Raw genomic sequence first — 6,627 nt, forward strand, 5'->3', positions numbered from 1 at the left:
CGACATGAAAAAAATCGTCATTTATTTCTAGGAGAGCAAGATCTGACCCAAAGCTGCCGTTGGTGTGGGTGAGGAAGCACGTTGCTCTGTCAGCGTTACCCGGTTAAAGGGATGCTGCCAGCCTTTCTCACCTCTGCCAGCGAGGGTTACTCTTCAGGACCGAGCGAGCTGGAGTGCGAGATTCTCGGTGGAATTTGATTTGGAAGGGCTTGCAAGACTTGTGATAGCCGCTCACAGCTTTGTTTAACAGTGATTTTTACATCACTGGAAGAGCCTGGTTTGCTTCGTCCCCTGCGTGACTCGGGAGTCCAGCGTGAATTAAGTAGAGACAAACGCCGTTCACTTGCAAGTGTGGTAGGACTAGGCAGCAGTCACCCAGAAGAAAGATGCGAGTCTTTCAGTAGACCTGATAGACAGACTTCACGGGGGTTTTCGTAAGGTTTTGCAAATTTTTCTTTAAAAAAAAAGTAAGATGCAGAAAACCGATGAGATCTGGCTTTTATGAGTGGAAGCTTTTCTGTTTCAGTGGCTCGTACCCCTTGTGTTGTTCTCTGGTTTAAATGTATGCGGATATCTAGACCCTAGCCTGCCATCCCCTATTTCAAATATGAATAAAATGGGGTGATAATATTTTGGGGATTCTGCTTGATTTTAGCGTTTCCTGACAATGTCAGAAATCCTTGTCATGGTGCAAGTAAGATAGCAAATGGATAATCTCTGATTTTCCTGGGAAACACAAGAAGTGATCAGTGCTGGTGGTGATCTGTATTTGTTAGAAAGCCTCCAAGTTTGGCTCTGTTTTCTTGTATTTTAAATGGAAGAATATTAAAATTAACACATCTAGCCTCATGATACAACAGAAGGAAATGTGTGTATTAAGGCACATTGTAGCGCAAAATCCTGATAGTCACGGAGGTAAAATCCCTTCAGAGAAGCACTTCAGGTTTGTGGAAGCGTATGACCTCATCCCAAAATTATATTTTTATGGCCTATTCATTTCACAGTACCCTTAACAAATCCTCATCTCGCTTCAGGTGCCTCAAATTAAAACATTCTCCTCTGTTGTTATTAATGTGTAAGAAAAATGACTTTGTCAGGAGCAACTGCTTTTCGTTGTTCATCAGGAGTTTCCTCAGACGATGGCAGAGCTCGTCCTCTGCGTTACCTGCTCCTAGTCTTAGATAGAAATAGTTTTGCCAAGCTGAACTACAAACCTGGATAACAATGAGAAACAACAAAACCATTTTAGATTTTAACTTAAACAAGAGAGCACCTTGTTAGGGATGTGTGTTTATTCCTTTTGGCTACAGGTGGTAGCGGAGATGCTGCTCCCCATCCGGATTTGATCCCTCACCGCCCTGGCGGGCAGGGAGGGCGGATGCAGCGTGGCTGGTCCTGGGGTGGGTGCAACCAAGACCCCCCTGTGCTCACAGTGATGCACTGCTGCGGAAGCGCCTGTTCTCAGAGCCAGGGCTTAGAAAATTAAACAGCTTTTGTGTAGCCTGTACATAATGCAAAAAACTCGAAGCAGTTGAGGGGAACCATTACATCCCCTTTATTTATATACCACTTTTGCCATGTATAAAAATTATCAAAATACATGCATTAGCATGGTGAATATCAATGAATTAGTATTCTTATCTAATATGGGAAAGAAAAACCTTCTATCACAACTTTTTAGTACAGTCCGAGATGAATATAGGTGCTTTTTGGTTTACCACGTTATCCTTTGGATTGGTATAGTGTATGGCACGTAATAGCCCTTAATATTCTAATTATTGTTGTCTATAATCGTATTACTTTAATAAAATATAACTGCTCTACAGTCAGGAAGGCCTTGAAGGTTGCAAGTGCCTTTGATGGGTCCAAAGGCTGGGCTCCAGGTCTGTCCGTTGGTCCTGCAGATGGTCGGAGGAGGCTGTTCTTGGCGAGGTTAGAGGCGAGGTTGGTCTGTCTGCAGGCACTGAAAAACGAGGCTGTCCCTGATGCCAAATCCAGCCGCTGTTAGAGAAGAAGGAGGCCTGATGCTCGCTTTGGTTGGGTTTCGCAGGGAAGACCTGCGTGGTGTGAGCCGGGAGGAGCAGGAGCGCTGCACCGTGTCGGTCTGTCACTGAGCATCACTTCGTGGCTGATTTGGAAATGGCACAAGAAGGATGGCCACAAGCGTGTGACCATCATACATTAACGACATATAGTGGGTGCCAGGACGTTATAGCTGTAGAAGTCCAGGGGGGATCACCTATGGAGTCATTTGTAATAGCCCAGCACCACTGCAGAGCACTGCCTGTATGTTGGGTGCAGCTTTGGAGCAGCATTGATCCGCGCAGCTCCCTTGCAGAGCACACACACAGCTTGGAGCTGCTTCAGGAGACTTTGGAAAGTACCAGGCTCCGTTGAACAGTCAGAGTTGGTTAGTTTTCTCAGGAAATACAATTTTTCCAGACTTAGTTCTTTTCTGCAATATATCTAGATTTTCATATGCTGGGATGCACACTTCAAAGTGTCTTAGCCCAGACCTAGTAAGGACAGACAAACAGGCCTGCCTACCGTTGCATCGTTGGCCAGGCCACATTGAAAATCATTTTGAACGGAGCTCACCGGTGCGAAGTGATGTGGCGGCAGCCGGACCAGGGGAGTGCAGCCCCCAGCACTAGAGGACACCAAGGAGAAGGGGATGTGCTCATGTAAGAGCAGACTTTAAAAAAACAAACAAACCAACCAACCAACCTAAAAGCCTCAGACTTTGTTTGGCCAGTGCAGTTAAGTCTGGAAAGGGAAATTATTATTCTGCACGATCACACTAGGAGAGGGTAAGCATAGTGGGAGATGATGTTTACCAAAGCTGAACAACTCCACAAGAGCAAATCAGAGTAAACTGATTTTCACGAGTTAGGAGTTAATTTTCAGGAGTCTCTTCTCACCTTCTAAAATGAGGACTTTCTTCCTTTTATCTGGGTAACCAAGAGGAAAATCTAATTATTCCTGACTTGAGTAACCCATTGAATTTTTTTCTAGAGTGATTTCAAGAGAGTAGCACTCTGGGTAGATTGTGACTAGATTGTTCAAATTACTGTTACAGATTTTGTTCATCTTCAGCTCTCCAGGAATCCCATGTTTCCTAATACCTGTCACATTAACACAAGCGCAATCCATCTTTTAAATCCAGGGCTCACTAGGATCGCCTAACTTGGGTGGATTGACGAGGGGGATTCATTTATCCCAAGTCACTGCCCCAGCACAGGGGTAGGAGACTGCTGAAGACCACACTCCCTCCCATCTTCCTCCAGCCCCATGCAACTTTTCTAACCCTGGTCTTTTTACAGCAGCCCAATCACCGCCAAGCCCCTCTACCAAGGGTTCTCCAACTCACAGGTGGGGAATTTTTGGCCCCGGTAGCAAGAAACACTCACATGAATCACCCAGCCTTTCACAGCTGCGCACATCTCTTAAACTGGAGGTAAGTACCAGCCTAGTCCCATGAAGGCTGGCACTTGCCTGCAGGCATTTCTCGGCTTCTGGGCTCAGGTGAGTCCAACCTGCCCTGATTGCAGCCCCAGCCAGGAATCACCTGGGCCAGGGCTGGGCAAGGGGAGATGGCATGGGGTGTGGGTGTGCTGGGCCCTTTCCTCCGCAGCATGTGATCAGCAGTGATTTGCTGTTGGAAGTAGGAAAAGGTCGAATTATACTGGATTTCTGAAAATGAAAAAAAAGGGGGGGGGGGGTGTTGAGTGGCTTTTCTTTTTTTGGTAAAGTTAGAAAACAAAAATTCTAGAATGACCCTGAGTGGTCCTAAAGGAGCCAATAAAACTGCGTAACAGCCTTGAATTTGCCATTTCTACAGGGGAAAGAAAATGGAAAAATAACTAAACCAGAATCTTCAACAAGATTTTTAACAAGTATAGTCTGTTATGAGAGGAAGAAAACCTTTGCTATGTTTTAAAGTACCAAGAAAATGAAAAGCAGTCAGCAGCAGAAGTCCAAGCCTGCCGTAGGAAGGGACAGAACTAAAAATGAGTTTGGGAGTGCAAGCAGCAAGACTGAGCTAACATAACTTCAGAAAGCAGCTGCTAGTGTTGGCGAAACTTTCAGCATATTGGATATCTTAGGACCAGAAAATCTATTCTCAAAATGAAAAGATTTTGATCCTGTAGCGTTTGTTCAACACCAAAGTATTTCAGTAAACCAGATCCTGGTCTGCTTTGTTAAAAGAGTTTTGGCAATTAAACTTGGAATATTTGGGAAGAAAAAAACCCACAACCCAACACCACCCTGTTCCTCTAAGCCATTCCCTGTATCCAGGTGCCTCAGCTGTGTGTAATCCCTCCTGATAGGTGTTTGGCTCTTTTGGTTCTCTGAACCTGCAGAAACAGAGATTTCAGAGATCCCCAGGTGATCCGTTCCCTGGTCTGGCTGCTCTTAGCAGTCCAGCATGGACTTCTCTTGCTGCAGTTTAAGTCCATTATGGCTTGACCGACATGGAAAGCAATGTACATACTTTTTATTTTTGCCTGGAAACTTTATATATTTGAAAGAGTTGGCTCATTTGTCTTACAATACCCAGTCTTGACATGGGAGAAGGAAACGGGCTTGATGAGATTGTGCCTTGGGGCTGCTCTCACCCCTGCCCAGGCACGGTTCCTGCCCCCTGCTCGCATGGCGATGCTTGTCTGGGTGCTGGGTTTGCTGCTTCTTGTTGGAGTCTCCTGTTGCTCTGTGTCTTCCTTCGGTTGCTCCGTGATTTCATATCTGTGATGGACTTGCTGCTTTTTTGCTCAGGTAAGTGCCTTGGGGTTTTTGGATATCTGCTCTTTCTCAATTTTCAAGTTGGAAAAAAAAAAAAACAACACAACATTGTAAAGCATGTAATGGTTTTCAGTTCAACCAACAACATAGACAGAACCACCCTGAAACTTTGAAGAAAAACCCAGAACAGGACATGTATGGTAGATATATTTGTAAGTTGGTTGGGTCATCGGGAAAGCACTCGAGGAAGAAGAGTGAATTTGAGCTGACCGCAGGGTACATATCCAGATGGAGCTCTGGTTTTTCCTCCCTTACAAGCAAGATGCTAAAAATTAAGTAAGTTGTAATTTAAGGTTGAGTTGAAGTGAAATGGACTGCTAAAGGCTCAAGCTTGTATATTAGTTTCACATGCCGATAAAATACTAATAATCACTTAGCTTGAATAATGCTCTTTCAGGACTAATTTGTTTGTTTACATCCTTAGCAGGATTATATTTGGCTAAAAATGAGATAAATAGGAGGAAAAAAACAAGTTGATAATCTTACGGGTTTTTTTCTTCAGGAAAAGTGAAAAATACTTAGTGAATTCATTCTGAACAATACGGGCAATATGAAAATATACAAAAGGCTGTTGATGGCAGGTTTTTGTGGGTTTTTGATGAAAAATACTTAGTGAATTAATTCTGAACAATACAGGCAATGTGAAAACATACAAAAGACTGTTGATGGCAGGTTTTTGTGGGTTTTTGACTTGGGGTTTTTCTCTGCTTTTTGGCCTCCTAACAAGGCTACAGATTTTGGGGTAGATGTTTAGTGGTTCTGAAACAGTTAAAGTCATTTTGTTTCCCTTTCATAAGTAGTTTGTGGCTTTTCTTTTTTTAAACTTAGTTCTTCCTATTCTTCACCTGGGTTTACAATGGTAAATATTACTTTCATCCCATTCCTCTGGGAACACGTTTTTATATTGCTGTGATCATTGTTGGGAGAGCTAATCTCTAGCATAAATGAAGAGAAGTCAAAGAAATGAAAACAAATGATGGTGATGTTCCCAAGAGACTATGAATTTACTTTTCTAGATTCACAGCAAGATGCTTTGGGTTTGCTTCTGTGAGCAATTTAACTTGATTTATCCTTCCAACCGTCAATGAAATATCTATATATTGTATTTCTTCAGCAGTGGCTGTGACACCCACAATTGTTGCCTCTCCACATGCTTTTCATAATGAATGCACTTCTGGCAAGTTTGCTTGTATCAGAGCTGTTTTGTATCCAGACCGTTTTTTATGGTTTTCTTCCATTTACTTGTCTTGAGGTTTTTATATTTAATAATGTCTTCGTGCTGGGAAGGAAAACAGGGCAGCAACTAGAAATGCAGAAAAAATGTTTCCTCTCAGAAAGGGGACCGAGTTTCACACCATTCTGCAGGGAGAGATCTGAAGCTCATTTAGAGTATTTAGCTTTTGAAGAGTTTGTGAACAGTTACCTTGCGATAATAAACAGAATACTTGGTCTACCCCTGACTGAATGCTTTATAGTTTGTCAAAACTGCTATAAATTGGACTTTTTTTTTCCTCCAGCATCCTATACTAGTCGGTGGGGGGAGATATAAATGCAAACCCCTGCAGATGTCTGTCTGTCGTTTTGGTGTGTGTTAACCTGGTTTTTCAAGGTACAAGGAAAAGTAGAAAGCTGTGTAAAGGCAATAAGTGGATGTATGAAAATGTGTTGGGAACCCAAGTTCTGAGTGTCGGCACACGGGCCACTGCAGTTGCTGGCTTGGCTGAATGTATGTGACGTTGAGAACAGTAAGTTTAAGTTTTTCTAAGCATCCGAATCTCCTAATAACTGATTACATTAAATTAATGCATAGATAAAGGGTTTTGT

Source organism: Cariama cristata, unplaced genomic scaffold (assembly GCF_000690535.1).
Source record: "Cariama cristata isolate BGI_N322 unplaced genomic scaffold, ASM69053v1 scaffold9859, whole genome shotgun sequence".
Taxonomy (NCBI): domain Eukaryota; kingdom Metazoa; phylum Chordata; class Aves; order Cariamiformes; family Cariamidae; genus Cariama; species Cariama cristata.